This window comes from Triticum dicoccoides, chromosome 1A (assembly GCF_002162155.2).
Source record: "Triticum dicoccoides isolate Atlit2015 ecotype Zavitan chromosome 1A, WEW_v2.0, whole genome shotgun sequence".
Lineage (NCBI taxonomy): Eukaryota > Viridiplantae > Streptophyta > Magnoliopsida > Poales > Poaceae > Triticum > Triticum dicoccoides.
In genome coordinates, this window is record NC_041380.1 from 297,546,362 (window position 1) to 297,564,707 (window position 18,346).

At 42.0% G+C, this 18,346-nt stretch overlaps 2 long non-coding RNA genes across 2 annotated transcripts; one reads left to right on the plus strand and one right to left on the minus strand.

Moving 5' to 3' along the window:
* Positions 1–10,467: 10,467 nt before the first annotated feature.
* On the minus strand, positions 10,468–12,763 carry LOC119283418. Its single transcript, XR_005139044.1, has 2 exons — positions 12,482–12,763; positions 10,468–10,802 (listed from the first exon to the last, which is right to left on the minus strand). It is a non-coding gene; the product is annotated as an uncharacterized LOC119283418 (long non-coding RNA).
* A 393-nt stretch (positions 12,764–13,156) lies between these two features.
* LOC119269500 lies at positions 13,157–15,136 on the plus strand. Its single transcript, XR_005133629.1, has 2 exons — positions 13,157–13,495; positions 14,855–15,136. It is a non-coding gene; the product is annotated as an uncharacterized LOC119269500 (long non-coding RNA).
* Positions 15,137–18,346: the final 3,210 nt, after the last annotated feature.

Sequence of the window (18,346 nt, forward strand, 5' to 3'; positions counted from 1 at the left end):
ACCTACCCTCGTAGTTGAGGGATAAATCTTGGTTCTTTGATCTTTCAAGTTCTTCATAATGATAAGCAGATATAAATCCCAAGTGACTCAAAGAATGGAGCTATGCTCCCCGTCAACGGCGCCAGCAAATGGTCTTGATAACCCACAAGTATAGGGGATCGCAACAGTTTTCGAGGGTAGAGTACTCAACCCAAATTTATTGATTCGACACAAGGGGAGTGCTACCTCTTGAGCACTGCGTTGGATTTCCCCGAAGAGGAGAGGATGATGCAGCAAAGTAGCATAAGTTTTTCCCTCAGTTTTTGAGACCCAAGGTATCAATCCAGTAGGAGGCTACGTGCGAGTCCCTCGTACCTACACAAAAACAATAGCTCAACGCAACCAACGCGCTTAGGGGTTGTCAATCCCTTCATGGTCACTTACGAAAGTGAGATCTAATAGAGATGATAAATAATATTTTTGGTATTTTTGGTATAGAGATGCAAAGTAAAAAGTAAAAGGCAAAGTAAAAGCAAAGCAATAATAAAGTGATGGAGATTGATATGATGAGAAAGAGACCCGGGGGCCATAGGTTTCACTAGTGGCTTCTCTCAAGAACATAAGTATTCTACGGTGGGTGAACAAATTACTGTTGAGCAATTGACAGAATTGAGCATAGTTATGAGAATATCTAGGTATGATCATGTATATAGGCATCACGTCCGAGACAAGTAGACTGACTCCTGCCTGCATCTACTACTATTACTCCACTCATCGACCGCTATCCAGCATGCATCTAGAGTATTAAGTTAAAAACAGAGTAACGCCTTAAGCAAGATGACATGATGTAGAGGGATAGTTTCATGCAATATGATAAAAACCCCATCTTGTTATCCTCGATGGCAACAATACAATACGTGCCTTGCTGCCCCTTCTGTCACTGGGAAAGGACGCCGTAAGATCGAACCCAAAGCTAAGCACTTCTCCCATGGCAAGAACAACCAATCTAGTAGGCCAAACCAAACTGATAATTCGAAGAGACTTGCAAAGATAACCAATCATACATAAAAGAATTCAGAGAAGATTCAAATATTATTCATAGATAGACTTGATCATAAACCCACAATTCATCGGTCTCAACAAACACACCGCAAAAAGAAGATTACATCGAATATATCTCCACGAGAGAGGGGGAGAACATTGTATTGAGATCCAAAAAGAGTGAAGAAGCCATCTAGCTACTAACTATGGACCTGTAGGTCTGAAATAAACTACTCACTTTTCATTGGAGGGACTTGGATGATGATGTAGAAGCCCTCCGTGATCGATGCCCCCTCCGGCGGAGCTCCGGAACAGGCCCCAAGATGGGATATCGTGGATACAGAAAGTTGCGGCGGTGGAATTAGGTTTTTGGCTTCGTCTCTGATCGTTTGGAGGTACGTGGATATATATAGGAGGAAGAAGTACGTCGGTGGAGCAACAGGGGGCCCACGAGGGTGGAGGGCGCGCCTGGGGGGGCAGGCGCGCCCCCCTACCTCGTGGCCTCCTGTTAATTGGCTTGATGTAGGGTCCAAGTCTCCTGAGTTGTATTCGTTGAGAAAATCATGTTCCCGAAGGTTTCATTCCGTTTGGACTCCGTTTGATATTCCTTTTCTTCGAAACCCTAAAATAGGCAAAAAAAACAACAATTCTAGGTTGGGCCTCCGGTTAATAGGTTAGTCCCAAATATAATATAAAACTGGATAATAAAGCCCAATAATGTCCAAAATAGTAGATAATATAGCATGGAGCAATCAAAAATTATAGATACGTTGGAGATGTATCAGGGAGCCAAAGAGTATTCTCAAGTATTAGCAGCTGAGTTGTCAATTCAACCACACCTGGAAACTTAATATCTACAGCAAAGTAATATGATAGTAGTGGTAACGGTAGCAAAAGTAATATTTTTGGGTTTTATAGTGATGGTAACAGTAGCAACGGAAAAGTAAATAAGCGAAGAACAATATATGAAAAGATCGTAGGCATTGGATCGGTGATGAAGAATTATGTCGGATGCGATCGATCATGTAATAGTCATAACACAGGGTGACACAGAACTAGCTCCAGTTCATCAATGTAATGTAGGCATGTATTCCGAATATAGTCATACGTGCTTATGGAAAAGAACTTGCATGCCATCTTTTGTCCTACCCTCCCGTGGCATCGGGGTCCTATTGGAAACTAAGGGATATTAAGGCCTCCTTTTAATAGAGTACCATACCAAAGCATTAACACTCAGTGAATACATGAAGTCCTCAAACTACAGTCATCACCGGGAGTGGTCCCGATTATTGTCACTTCGGGGTTAACGGATCATAACACATAATAGGTGACTAGACTTGCAAGATAGGATCAGGAACTCTCATATATTGATGAAAACATAATAGGTTCAGATCTGAAATCATGGCACTCAGGCCCTAGTGACAAGCATTAAGCATAGCAAAGTCATAGCAACATCAATCTCAGAACATAATGGATACTAGGGATCAAACCCTAACAAAACTAACTCGATTACATGATAAATCTCATCCAACCCATCACCGTCCAGCAAGTCTATGATGGAATTACTCACACACGGCGGTGAGCATCATGAAATTGGTGATGGAGGAAGGTTGATGATGACGATGGCGACGGATTCCCCTCTCCGAAGCCCCGAACAAACTCTAGATCAGCCCTCCCGAGAGAGATTAGCGCTTGGCGACGGCTCCGTATCATAAAACGCGATGAATCCTTCTTTCTGATTTTTTCTCCCCGAAAGTGAATATATGGAGTCAAGTTTGAGGTCGATGGAGCGTCAAGGGGCCCACGAGGCAGGGGGGCGCGCCCGGGGGGTAGGGCGCACCCCCACCCCCGTGGACAGGGTGTGGGCCCCCTGATGTGGATCTTTTCGCCAATATTTTTTATATATTTCAGAAATAATCTCTATTGATTTTCAGGTCATTCCGAGAACTTTTACTTCTGCACAAAAATAACACCATTCCAATTCTGTTGAAAACAGCGTCAGTCCGGGTTAGTTCCATTCAAATCATGCAAGTTAGAGTCCAAAACAAGGGCAAAAGTGTTTGGAAAAGTAGATACGATGGAGACGTATCATTTACTAGAGTCAATAATCTAGTTCACATTGCTATGTGATTAACACCCAAAGAGTGATCATGTTTTGCTTGTGAGAGAAGTTTAGTCTACAGGTCTGCAACATTCAGATCCGCATGTATTTCGCAAATTTCTATGTCTACAATGCTCTGCACGGAGCTACTCTAGCTAATTGCTCCCACTTTCAATATGTATCCAGATCGAGACTTAGAGTCATCTAGATCGATGTAAAAAGCTTGCATCGACGTAACTCTTTACGACAAAATCTTTTATCACCTCCATAACCGAGAACTATTTCCTTAGTCCTCTAAGGATAATTTTGACCGTTGTCCAGTGATCTATTCCTAGATTACTATTGCACTCCCTTGCCAAAATCATGTTAAGGTGTACAATAGGACTGGCAAACAACATAACATACTTTATAGAACCTGTGACTGAGGCATAGGGAATGAATTTTCATTCTCTTTCTATTTTCTGCTTTGGTCGGGTTTTGAGTCTTTACTCAACTTCACACCTTGCAACACAGGAAAGAACTCCTTCTTTGACTATTCCATTTTGAACTACTTCAAAATCTTGTCAAGGTATGTATTCATTGAAAAAACTTATCAAGCATCTTGATCTATCTCTATAGATCTTGATGCTCAATGTGTAAGCAGCTTTATCGAGGTCTTTCTTTGAAAAACTCTTTTTAGACACTCCTTTATGCTTTCCAAAAAATTCTACATTATTTCTGATCAACAATATGTCATTCACATATACTTATCAGAGATGTTGTAGTGCTCCCACTCACTTTCTTGTAAATACAGGCTTCACCATAAGTCTGTATAAAACCATATGCTTTGATCACTTTATCAAAGCATATATTCCAACCCCGAGATGCTTTCACCAGTCCATAGATGGATCGCTGGAGCTTGCTTACTTTGTTAGCACCTTTAGGATCGACAAAACCTTCGGGTTGCATCATATACAACTCTTCTTTAAGAAATCCATTAAGAAATGCAGTTTTGACATCCATTTGCCAGATTTCATAAAATGCGGCAACTGCTAACATGATTCGGACAGACTTTTAAGCATCGATACCTTGAACTTGTCGAAAACATTTTTGCGACAATTCGAGCTTTGTTGATAGTAACACTACTATCAGTGCTCGTCTTCCTCTTGAAGATCCATTTATTTTGTATGGTTTGCCAATCATTGGGCAAGTCAATCAAAGTCCATACTTTGTTCTCATACATGGATCCCATCTCAGATTTCATGGCCTCAAGCCATTTCGCGGAATCTAGGCTCTTCATCGCTTCCTCATAGTTCGTAGGTTTGTCATGGTCAAGTAACATGACATCCAGAACAGGATTACTGTACCACTCTGGTGCGGATCTCACTCTGGTTGAACTACGAGGTTTAGTAGTAACTTGATCTGAAGTTACATGATCATCATCATTAGCTTCTTCAGTAATTGGTGTAGGAGTCACAGGAACAGATTTCTGTGATGAACTACTTTCCAATAAGGGAGCAAGTACAATTACCTCATCAAGTTCTACTTTCCTCCCACTCACTTCTTTCGAGAAAAACTCCTTCTCTAGAAAGGATCCATTCTTAGCAACGAATGTCTTGCCTTTGGATCTGTGATAGAAGGTGTACCCAACTGTCTCCTTTGGGTATCCTATGAAGACACATTTCTCCGATTTGGGTTTGAGCTTATCAGGATGAAACTTTTTCACATAAGCATCGCAACCCCAAACTTTAAGAAATGACAACTTTGGTTTCTTGCCAAACCACAGTTCATATGGCGTCGTCTCAAAGGATTTAGATGGTGCCCTATTAATCATGAATACATCTGTCTCTAATGCATAACCCCAAAACGATAGTGGTAAATCGGTAAGAGACATCATAGATTGCACCATATCTAATAAAGTACGGTTACGATGTTCTGACACATCATTACGTTGTGGTGTTCCAGGTGGCGTGAGTTGCGAAACTATTCCACATTGTTTCAAATGAAGACCAAACTCGTAACTCAAATATTCTCCTCCATGATCAGATCATAGAAACTTTATTTTCTTGTTACGATGATTTTCCACTTCAGGCTGAAATTATTTGAACTTTTCAAATGTTTCAGATTTATGTTTCATCAAGAAGATATACCCATATCTTACTCAAATCATCTTTGAAGCTCAGAAAATAACGATACTTGCCACGAGCCTCAACACTCATCGGACTGCATACATCAGTATGTATTATTTCCAACAAGTCTGTTGCTCGCTCCATTGTTCCGGAGAATGGAGTCTTAGTCATCTTGCCCATGAGGCATGGTTCACAAGAATCAAGTGATTCATAATCAAGTGATTCCAAAAGCCCATCAACATGGAGTCTCTTCATGCGCTTTACACCAATATGACCTAAACGGCAGTGCCACAAATAAGTTGCACTATCATCATTAACTTTGCATCTTTTGGCTTCAATATTATAAATATATGTAGCACTACGATCGAGGTTCAATAAACCATTCACCTTGGGTGTATGACCACATAAGGTTTTATTCATGTAAATAGAATAACAATTATTCTTTGACTTAAATGAATAACCGTATTGAAATAAACATGATTCAATCATGTTATGCTCAACGCAAACACCAAATAACATTTATTTTAGGTTCAACACTAATCCCGAAGGTAAAGGGAGTGTGCGATGGTGATCTTATCAACCTCGCCCTTAACTAGTCTTTGTTTATTTTGCAACTCCCGTTTCGAGTTACTACTTTTAGCAACTGAACCAGTATCAAATACCGAGGGGTTTGCTATAAACACTAGTAAAGTACACATCAATAACATGTATATCAAATATTCCTTTGTTCACTTTGCCATCCTTCTTATCCGCCAAGTATCTAGGGCAGTTCCACTTCCACTGACCATTTCCTTTGCAGTAGAAGCACTCAGTTTCAGGCTTGGGTCTAGCTTTGGGCTTCTTCATGGGAGTGGCAACTTTCTTGCCATTCTTCTTGAAGTTCCATTTCTTTCCCTTGCCCTTTTACTTGAAACTAGTGGTCTTGTCAACCATCAACACTTGATGCTTTTCTTGATTTCTACCTTCACCGATTTCAGCATCGTGAAGAGCTTGGGAATTACTTTCGTCATCCTTTGCATATTATAGTTCATCACAAAGTTCCAATAACTTGGTGATAGTGACTAGAGAACTCTGTCAATCACTATCTTATCAGGAAGATTAACTCCCACTTGATTAAAGTGATTGTAGTACTCAAGACATTCTGAGCACATGCTCACTCGTTGAGCTATTCTCCTCCATCTTGTAGGCAAAGTACTGTCAGAGGTCTCATACCTCTTGACACGGGCATGAGTATGAGATACCAATTTCAACTCTTGGAACATCTTATATGCTCCGTGGCATTCAAAACATTTTTGAAGTCCCGGTTCTAAGCCGTAAAGCATGGTGCACAAAACTATCAAGTAGTCATCATACTGAGCTTGTCAAACGTTCATAACGCCTGCATATGCTCCTGCAATAGGTCTGTCACCTAGCGATGCATCAAGGACATAATTCTTCTGTGCAACAATGAGGATAATCCTCAGATCACGGACCAAGTCCGTACCATTTCTACTAACATCTTTCAACATAGTTTTTCTCTAGGAACATATCATAAATAAAACGGGGAAGTTATACGCGAGCATTTGATCTACAACATAGATATGCAAATACTACCAGGACTAAGTTCATGATAAATTTAAAGTTTAATTAATCATATTACTTAAGAACTTTCACTTAGATAGACATCTCTCTAGTCATCTAAATGATCACGTGATCCAAATCAACTAAACCATGTCCGATCGTCACATGAGATGGAGTAGTTTTCAATGGTGAACATCACTCTGTTGATAATATCTACTATATGATTCACGCTCGACCTTTCGGTCTCTAGTGTTCCGAGGCCATACCTGCATATGCTAGGCTTGTCAAGTTTAACCCGAGTATTCTGCGTGTGCAAAACTAGTTTGCACCCGTTGTATGTGAATGTAGAGCTTATCACACCCGATCATCACGTGGTGTCTCAGCACGAAGAACTATCGCAACAGAGCATACTCAGGGAGAACACTTTTACCTTGAAATTTAGTGAGAGATCATCTTATAATGCTACCGCCGAACTAAGCAAAATAAGATGCATAAAGGATAAACATCACATGCAATCAAAATATGTGACATGATATGGCCATGATCATCTTGCGCCTTTGATCTCCATCTCCAAAGTACCGTCATGATCTCTATCGTCACCGGCATGACACCATAATCTTCATCATCTTGATCTCTATCAACGTGTCATCATATGGTCATCTCGCCAACTATTGCTTTTGCAACTATTGCTATCACATAGCGATAAAGTAAAGCAATTGTATGGCCCTTGCATCTTAAAAAATAAAGAGACAACCATTAGGCTTCTGCCAGTTGCCGATAACTTTAACAAAACATGATCATCTCATACAACATTTTGTATCTCATCACGTCTTGACCATATCACATCACAACATGCCCTGCAAAAACAAGTTAGATGTCCTCTACTTTGTTGTTGCAAGTTTTACGTGGCTGCTGCGGGCTGAGTAAGAACCGTTCTTACCTACGCATCAAAAACCACAACGTGGTATAGTGATTGCTTTTTGATCTTCAGAAAGAACCCTGTTCATTGAATCCGATTCAACTAAAGCTGGAGAAACAGACACCCACTAGCCACCTATGTGCGAAGCACGTCGGTAGAACCAGTCTCGCGTAAGCGTATGCGTAATGTCTGTCTGGGCCGCTTAATCCAACAATGCCGCTGAATCAAGAATCAACTAGTGACGTCAAGAAATATGTGTATACCCACGCCCACAACTCCTTTGTGTTCTACTCGTGCATATGGCATCTACGCATAAACCTGGCTCGGATGCCACTGTTGGGGAACGCAGTAATTTCAAAAATTTCCTACGCACACGCAAGATCATGGTGATGCATAGCAATGAGAGGGGAGAGTGTTGTCCATGTACCCTCGTAGACCGTAAGCGGAAGTGTTATGAGAACGCGGTTGATGTAGTCGTATGTCTTCACGATCCAACCGATCCAAACGTATGGCACCTCCGAGTTCAGCACACGTTCAACTCGGTGACGTCCCACGAACTCCGATCCAGCAGAGCTTTGAGAGAGAGTTCCGTCAGCACGACGGCATGATTATGGTGATGATGATGCTACCGACGCAGGGCTTCGCCTAAGCACCGCTACGATATGACCGAGGTGGATTATGGTGGAGGGGGGCACCGCACACGGCTAAAAGATCAACTGATCAACTTGTGTGTTCATGGGGTGCCCCCTCCCCCACATATAAAGGAGTGAGGGAGGGGGAGGGCCGGCCCTCTACTATGGCGCGCCCTGGGGAGTCCTACTCCCACCGGGAGTAGGATCCCCCCCTTCCATGTAGTAGGAGAAGGAAAGGGAAAAGAGAAGAGAAGGAAGGAGGGGGTGCCGCCCCTCCCCCTAGTCCAATTCGGACTAGGCCTTGGAGATCACGCAACCTCCCCTCTCTCTTTCCCCTAAAGCCCAATAAGGCCCATATACTCTCCAGCGAATTCCCACAACTCTCCGGTACTCCGATAAATACCCGAACCACTCAGAACCTTTCCGATGTCCGAATATAGCCTTCCAATATATCGATCTTTACGTCTCGAACATTTAGAGACTCCTCGTCATGTCCCTGATCTCATCCGAGACTCCTAACAACCTTCGGTACATCAAAACACATAAACTCACAATACTAATCGTCACCGAACGTTAAGCGTGCGGACCCTACGGGTTCGAGAACTATGTAGACATGACCGAGACTCATCTCCGGTAAATAACCAATAGAGGAACCTGGATGCTCATATTGGCTCCTACATATTCTACGAAGATCTTTATCGGTCAAACCACATAACGATATACGTTGTTCCCTTTGTCATCGGTATGTTACTTGCCCGAGATTCGATCGTACCTAGTTCAATCTCGTTACCGACAAGTATCTTTACTCGTTTCGTAATGTGTCATCCCGCAATTAACTCATTAGTCACATTGCTTGCAAGGCTTATAGTGATGTGCATTACCGAGAGGGCCCAGAGATACCTCTCTGACAATCGGAGTGACAAATCCTAATCTCGATCTATGCCAACTCAACAAGTACCATCGGAGACACCTGTAGAGCACCTTTATAATCACCCAGTTACGTTGTGACGTTTGGTAGCACCACAAAGTGTTCCTCCGGTATTCAGGAGTTGCATAATCTCATAGTCAGAGGAACATGTATAAGTCATGAAGAAAGCAGTAGCAACAAACTAAACGATCATCGTGCTAAGCTAACAGAATGGGTCAAGTCAATCACATCATTCTCTAATGATGTGATCCCGTTAATAAAATGACAACTCATGTCTATGGCTAGGAAACTTAACCATCTTTGATTCAACGAGCTAGTCAAGTAGATGCATACTAGTGACACTCTGTTTGTCTATGTATTCACACATGTACTAAGTTTCCGGTTAATACAATTCTAGCATGAATAATAAACATTTATCATGATATAAGGAAATAAATAATAACTTTATTATTGCCTCTAGGGCATATTTCCTTCAGCTAGAGCATGATCACCACAAAGGTCTAATTCTGGCACGCAAATGAAAAATAAGCAAGAACTAAAATTTGCAACATGAATATTGCGAAATAATATGAAAGCGTTATTGATGAAGTGGGGTATCGTTAACAACTTGGCCTAGTTGTTGGGGGAGTGACTAGTATAGAATCTAAGCTCCCAGTGCAAAAATAGAAAAAGCAACCTGAGCCACTGGATTAGAGATCAATGGTACAGATTCTGGTGGAGGGGCATGTTCCCACTTAATGTCCATTTCACGAAACCCCCCCTACCAACACTTGAATATAAAACATGACTTTTACAGTTACAACCTCAAGTCACTCGTCCATTTCCAAATTAGCACAACGTTGATGTCATCCCCCTAGAAGCTTGTCAATATTTCAGTACGTGAGAAAGTTGACCCATCCCCTTCAAGGTTCAAGCACAACTCAACGTACATGTTCTCTCTAAAAATTAAGAACTAAATGTACAGGCCAAACTTATGTTTAGAAAACAAAACAGATATGGCAGAAAGAAAACTGTCCCTCAAGGCAAAAATAATAATTTATTCCAGACTTGGTGAGCACCTTCTAAACTTATTACAAACTATATTTGCTAGTCTTGTTGCTTGATCTTCACAGCCAAGCAACAGAAATGCCGCAATGATCGAAATGATTGAAGTAAATACAATGAACATATATCTTGATAAATGTAGAGGGCTCTAGCAATTAAACAAGAAAACTACTAAATTCATTTATAACTATTATGCAACACTAAATTAAAGTCAACATTAAGCTTCTCTAGTAATAAACACCCACGTCTCAATAGGATGGCGAAAATGAATTTCACAAGGTATTCTATTTCTGGTCCACTCTGATCCATATACATGGCCTGATTAACATGACAGGACCATTTATAGCACATGACCGACAACAAAGGATTTAAATTATCATGCAGACAAATGAGTTTTGCTCCTGCAATTGTAAGCAAGGGAAGCCTATGCTAAGCGCTTCTTCTCTCCATATGTACTCCTGATGCTTCTGGTTGTTAAAGCATCATCCATCTACAAATGAAGACAAATTAAGAAAAAAAATTTATAGTTCACATCAGAAGGAAAGAAATTGAAAATAATTATGATCGTTGGTAGACTAAATGGTTGTAAGGGAGAAAAACAGAGCAAGCTATAACAAGCATATATGTTGTACTTTAACCACTAGAATAGTACATTTAGGTGACTAGCATGAAAATTAAGTAAGATTGTCAGAACTGAAAACATTGACCAGAGTGCTACATCCTTTGCAAGTGAAATACCAACATCAGTAGAATAACCCAAAAGAATTGCCTGCAGCAGAGGTGTAGTGCTTAAAAATTATTTAATATTAATAATACAAATTTCTAGGCTTGAATAACAGTTCATGTCCTAATCATGTGTGTGCTTCACAATTAAGAATGGGTGTTAAGTTTTTTTTCTAACTCGTAGATGAGGAAAATGTAACATCTTACAATAAATGAGTGGAGCCTTGTTAGAATGCTGCATCACAAAAACGTATGGCAGACCAGTGAAGAGAAAAGAACAAGAATACCATATGGCAAAATATATTCAAAGCTTAACAATGACCGATCACTTGTATCATCAGAAAAGTGAAGGTGTAATTTGATGTTGTTACAAGTTCCAACTCTTAATTGTTTTGTTCAATATCAAGTTCACCTGACTTCCAATCAACCAGGACAGTATGATTCAGGAATGCTCGTATAGAATAAGAAAATTGCAACCGAGCATTGATTTAAAGGCAAGTAACCCTCATCGCTCAAACTTATGAGCTGAAGAACATACTTTATGAATGTTTGACAGATGCAAATTATTATTCTAAATCAATAGTAAACAAATAATTTGATGGCGTGCATAAATGGTAGTCTTCAAAGCAAGAAGTGCAAACCTCCACTCTTGTGTTATATTATTCTTAGAGCATGTCCTTGCATCATGGAACACCGCTATCATACAAATGATGCATTTCCGTGGAGCATATAAAGCTAGAAGTCTATTGTCACATCTCATACATCCCAATATGACTTGCTTGTCAGACTTACTAGAGCATCAGCGCCAATTTTTAACAGAGTAATAATATTGTACTTGACCAAGATCAAAACTTGACTAATAAACATGGACAAGTATCTATTGTGTGAAGTATTGGTAGTTGGTACATATTCCCTTTTTGTATAGAAAATCAAGAGTTTGGGCATTGTTTAAGATGGTTAAAGGAGATGGTAATGATGGCCAATTTTAGTTTGTGTAATCTTTAGACCTGTGTGTTTTTTGATACAATATCACAACTTTCTTTTGAAGAAAAAAAGAGAGCCCCCCTCTCTGGTTTCCTTTATATAAAACCAATGTCTTACTAGTTGCTACAGAGAAGGGAAAAACATCTAAAGAACTCTGGAAGTGTTTCGGTTTATTTAACAGTAGAGCAAGTCTAAATAACCCCTGGACCGGGGAAGCTCAAATTTCCATCACTTTGGCTGATTGGAAAGCAATTCAATAGTGATACACCAAACTTGTCATCAGCCAGTAAAATACACATTACCACAACTAAATCATGCACTAATCAGCATGCTATTGCTGGATCCGGAATGAATAGATCAAACATAGACACGCATACAGGAAGCTAACAATTAAAAAACTAAAAAATGTTATAAAATAGAAATTCAACGAACATAAGCATCATCTCATAATGAGTCCCTCACCATGGTGATCGAGGACCTGGCACATGCGGCCGTCGATCTGCGTCATCGCGAACACGTCCGTGATGTGGGACTTCCGACCAGTCACCAACCCGTCATATAGTCCAACACGGTGAAGGTTGGGTGGTGCTCCTGTGGAGCAGACCGTGGCAGAGCTGGATGTGGCCGAGACGATGATGTGGAGCGCGACGTCGGGGTGCCCGGAGGTGGATCCAGACGGCCTGGGTGGCGGAGTAGTTAGGGGAGGGGCCACGCACGGCGGCGGCCTCCCGCCGGATCTGGATCGCCGCCACAGCCGGCAAAGAGAACGGAGATGTGCGAGAGGGTTCAGTCGTTTGCACATAATTATTCAGAATCGGGGGACCTTTCTGCACAAACTTCTGTGACCGTGAGTACAGATCCCACACTCCAGAATATGTGCCATCGATTTCTAATCCAACGGCCCATGTCACTTTTTTCTATTTTTGCACTGTAAGCTCAGATTCTATACTAGTCGCTCCCAGTTGTTGGGGGAGCGACTAGTATAGAATCTAGGTATTAGGTGCAAAAATAGAAAAAGGAAGCTGGATCGTTGGATTGAAGATGAGTGGCCCAGATCCAGGCGGAGCGATCTGTACTCACAACCGCATCCTTATTTGCAAAAACGTCCCTTTGCTTCTCATTATTGTTTCGCCTCCTTGTCCTTCAAACAAGATCCCCACTAGCCCATCTCCCTGTAGCTCGCCGACGGCGGCGGCGGTCAGATCCGGTGCTTGCGAGAGGACTACGCCCACCGCTCCTCCTCCAGGCGCCTCTCGACGCCATACTGCGCATCATCGACCAGGACCCTGGCCGCCGCCGCCACGGTCTCCTCCTCCACTCGTGCATCTACCCAGGAATCCAGGAGGCATCACCTGGCCTTCTCTGTGCCGGATTCCGACAGGTTTGCGACCAAGCTGAAGAACCCTGGCACAGACTTGTTCGCGAAGACGCAACCCGATGGCCGCGCGCGCCAGGTGTTCTTCCTCGACCGGGACGGTGAGGAATTCATTCTTGGATGACGTTTATATTCGTTGGATTCCTATTTTCTCAAAATTAATTTCAGAGTTCAGACTGCTTGCCCTTCAGAGTACGTATTAGGGAGTGTTGGAGATGTACCAGCATGCATGTGAAGTCTATTACATCTCTGGAATTTTCTTCGTAAGTTCCTGAATCACGCTTAGCAGTTAGTACACTGAGAGCATAAGGAGAAGAATCATTACGATTTTCTCAAATAGCTCTCTGCCATTTATTACATACTCCAGTACCATGTATATCTTCGCCTTGCTAGCGAAACTTGTAGAACAGGGGGGAATTGTATACTCCGGTTGGTCAAGGATAGGTTGAACGTGCACAACTATTACAGATTTTGTCAGATTGCTAAAAAGTTTCTTCTGAAATTTGGTACGACCTCCATTTTCTCTTGCAATTATATGTTTCAGGGAATCAAATTTTCAATGGAGGAAGATGGCCTCAGCTTTCTTGGTTGCTACTGTATCTCCAATAGATTGCAGTTCTGTCATCGATGAATAATTTAGTGATTTTAGGAACCAAATTTGGAGACTGTAGTTTCTCTCTGTATTGCATTTGCAGTATATGATACATGCAGTAAGCTCATGCTGTGCAAACTTTCATGTTCTCTTCACACACAAATGTAGCATTTGTAAGGAAGTGGTGTCCATGATGTAAGGGCATGCTCTTAAAAAAATAGAGGTTTGTTATTCTTCTTGCTTTGAAGCTACCACTTTGTCGTCTTGCTATAACTGCCATCGAATTCTTGTTATTGAAATCTGGTCAATGGGCTGACAACTGGACCTTGTGATTGAATGTATAATAATGTTTGCCCAACTATGTTAAAGTTGTGTTTGTCGAATATTACCTTAGGCTATCAATTTAGAAAAATGTCAGAATTGAAAAGTTATAACAGGAACGTACCAAAACTTTAAAGACAAGGACTTTATATGAAGCTGCAGTTCCTGTCCATATTCTCCTTTTCTGAGATTTAATATGAAGCTTCGGTTCCTATACTAAATACAGTTCATGTTTTCTTCTGCTACAGTTCCTGTCCATATGCATGTTGCTCTCCTGTAGGTTGGTCCATTGATGAAACCATTTTCTCTTTGATGTTCCAAGTTTGGTGTCTAGAAAAGGAGATCCAGGTTTAGAGTTGTTAGAGGTCCTAATTAATCTACATAGGTTTGAGAAGGCATTGCTTTTTTACATGAATGTGCTTCCTTTTTATGTAGTGAAAAATAATTCCATGCTGCCACCTCATCTATGATAACCATCTATTTAGATTTATCTAATTATGCAAGAAACTAACTTTTCATAATTCCATATGCTTTCATTTTTGTGCAGGTAGATTTGACAACTGGATGCCCAGGCTTAGATAGGAACAGAGGACATAGCAGCAGAAGAACAGATGCATTGGATAGCTTCTGCTATCGATTTTCCAGATCATTTCACTAGCACTTTGACTTATTGAGAGCGGCGAAGTGAAGGAAGCTCTGTGTGCGAAAATAACCACACCTTTGTGTGTAAAAAGAGTGCTGATATATTTTCAGTGTAACTGGTGTTTCTGTTCACGCTTAAGAAGTGCTTCATATAATGGCCTAATTACAATTCAAGTTGAGCGTGTTATTCCGAAAATTCGGTTCTGAGCCCGGTCTCAGATGCTCCTGATACCCCGACCATCGCTACTCCTCGAGATTGCCCCAATCTCACGTATTTGTGCTTTGTATCTGGTGTGTATTTGGAAGGAAACTTTAACCGGCCCACCGCATTTATTGCTATTAGTTGAGGAAAGCGTCATCCCGGTCCATCGAACTAACGGCCCTGCTATTTTCCTGGGCCTTGCGGGGCATAGTTCACGCTGGATAACCAACGGATTATTTGGTTGTTAGTTACTGTTTTCCGCTTTTTTTGGTTGCCTACGCTAGCTACGCTGCATGTATTTCTGTTCGTGGCTCTAATACGACGTCAAACACCCTGAAATGCAACGGGCTTGGATGTTCGCAGGACGGTCGATGGGCTTGTGTTTCCTGTAGACACGTAGTTGCTCGCTGTGAAAGAGCAGCATGGCGAGGGCGGCCTGCGTGAGGGGACGAGGTGAGGAACTGGGAGAGAGGAAGACGACGAATGATAGGGTGAGGAAGACAAGACGATGGGGTTTAGGCAGCGTGGTTTGGCAAAAAGTATGGAGGCCCCTCCAGCTTCAAAGAGAAGAAGATTCCGACGAGTGGACTAGCAGAGCAGCGGCTTCTGCTCTACGCGCCGGCGCATGTATGATGCAAGCACGCGCAGCGTCCAGAACAGCAGTGTCGGTAGGCATTCGAGCGCTCGGGCCGTGGACGATGTGCACACTGTGCTCCTACAGCGGGCAGTGCAGAGCGAGCACCTCTCAGTCAGGTAGCATGCAACACAGCTGCGCCCTCCATACCACACACACCAGTGCACGTAATACGAAATATCATGAGTAATATCCATGGCCGCCATGTCCGCCACCACCGTTGTGGCCTCTCTCTGTCCCCGGTCGCCTCCTTGAGGCCGCTCTGCGACCCTAGTCACCACAGACAGGACATGCGCGCGTCTGTGTAGAAGTCCATGAGAAGACCGCAACCGGGCTGACGAACCGCGGCGGCCATGGCGGCTGTGCTGGTGCCGAAGGAGGTCGCAGAGGCTGCTGGTCCAGGATTCCGCGTTGCTTAGGAACTCTCGTCTCAGTGGGAGCCTTGGGAGGTGCCGAGGACCGCACATGGCACTTGCGCGGAAGGGTAGCTCGCATCTGGCGCCATAGCTAGCGAACGCCGGAGAATAACAGGACCAGTTACAAATAAACTTTCCTGCGCCACGGCCCAGAATCTCCGCCGCACGGAGAGGACCAGGAGATTTCGAATCCACACGGCACTCGCCTACCTGTCCCCTCTGTATGGAACTGTTCTCTACCGTATAGCTGTGTTAATTCCGTTTCCCACGGTTCACCTCGAACCACTAAATGCGACTTTCACGTATCCCAAAACAGGAAGGAACGACCAGGATTTCGGGACCATATGTGCCCGGGCACCAAATCGCCATGTCTTATATATAATAAATGGACTGTGATAACTGGCACCCGTGTGACAGATTGCAAAAGTACCATACCACCCCCTTCCTTCGATCCCGCCTCCTCTCTCGAGAGGACCCCTCCTGATTTTTGGGCATCCCGCCTCCTCTCTCGAAGGAACCCCTCCCTTCGATCCCACCCCTCTCGATTTTCTGTCGAACGAACCCCTCCCTTCGACCCTACACCTCTGGAACGAACCCCCTCCCGATTTTCTGGGCCGCCTCCCGATTTTCTGGGCCGCCGACAGTTTAAAAATAGACAGAAAAATGGGACATTAGAGGATCAAACCCAGACCCTCCCATACTAAATGGGATGTAATTTCCAGCTGAGCTAGCAAACTTTTGTGATTATACACAATGTACATGCTACTTGTATCTTCCTGAGACAAGATTGAACAAAAATAAAAGACTGTGATCATTGAAAATCCAAACTGGTAGCCTTACCAAAAAATTACCGTGGTGTCTGTACTTATGTTATCAAGTATGGATTTCGTATATTATCAGTTATCGGATATGTGGTTCGTATATTACTGTATTATTTTCACATAAGTTACCGGCGTATGTTTTTGAACAATATTTCCTCTTTTTGGTAAAAAATTACCGCAATGTTTGGGTGTAAGTTATCGGGGATGTTGTTCGTATGTTAGCGTTCTATTTTCACATAAATTATCGAGGTATGTTTTCGACAACTTCTTTTCCTCCTTGGTCAAAATTAACACAATGTCTGTATGCAAGTTATCGGATATGCGATTCGTGTATTACGGTGTTATTTTCACATAAATTATCAGGGTTATGTTTTTCAACAAATTTCTCTTAGTCCAAGCTACCGCGCTGTTTGTACGTAAATTATCGGGTATGTACTTTGTATTTTATCATGCTATTTTCACGTAAGTTTTCGAGGGTGTTTTCCCCCGGTAAAACTTACCATGGTGTTGCACGTAATTTATGGGGCGTGTGATGCATAAAATATCATATTATACACATAATAGTTACCGGGTATGTTTTAGTAAAAAAATCTAAGTCCAAAAGGTAATCAGGCATGGGCTATGTAAGTTACCGCTTGTGCGGTATCTAACTTACTGCACATGCGACACGTACATTACCATGGTGTTTACACAGATGTTATCAGGACATGAAAATCTGAACTTTTTTCAAAGTTATCAACCTTTTGTTGGGGTCGAAAGTTATCGTCCGATACTAACAAAAGTCACCAATATTTTTCATATGTTGTTAGCAACAAAAATGTATAGCTAAAATGCTCTTATTTCATTTGTAGTTACCAAACGAGCAACAATTGTAACATCATATATAGCTAAACAAAACTCGCATTTCTTATGCCTTCAAAAACAAAACCAATCAGTTTCTTTGTAGCAGCGATGCAAAATTCAGCAGAACAAGGCCAACAAAGATCATCCTTTCTATAGAATAGAGGAACATAAGGTACTACTGTACTTTTTTTAGTAGAAGAAAAACGATATGCTATTTTCTACGTATATTATTGGGTATGTGGGTCATACATTACCGTGCTATTTTCACATAAGTTATCAGGGTATGTTTTTCAACAACTATTTTCTCCTTGGTCAAAGTTACTGCGCTGCTTTTATGTAAGTTATCGGGTATGAAGTTCATACATTACCGTGCTATTTTCACGTAAGTTGCCGTGGTATAGTTTTCAACAACCTTTTCCCCTCTTTGGTCAAAGTTACTGCACACGTTATTGGGTATGCGGTTCGTATATTACCGCTATTT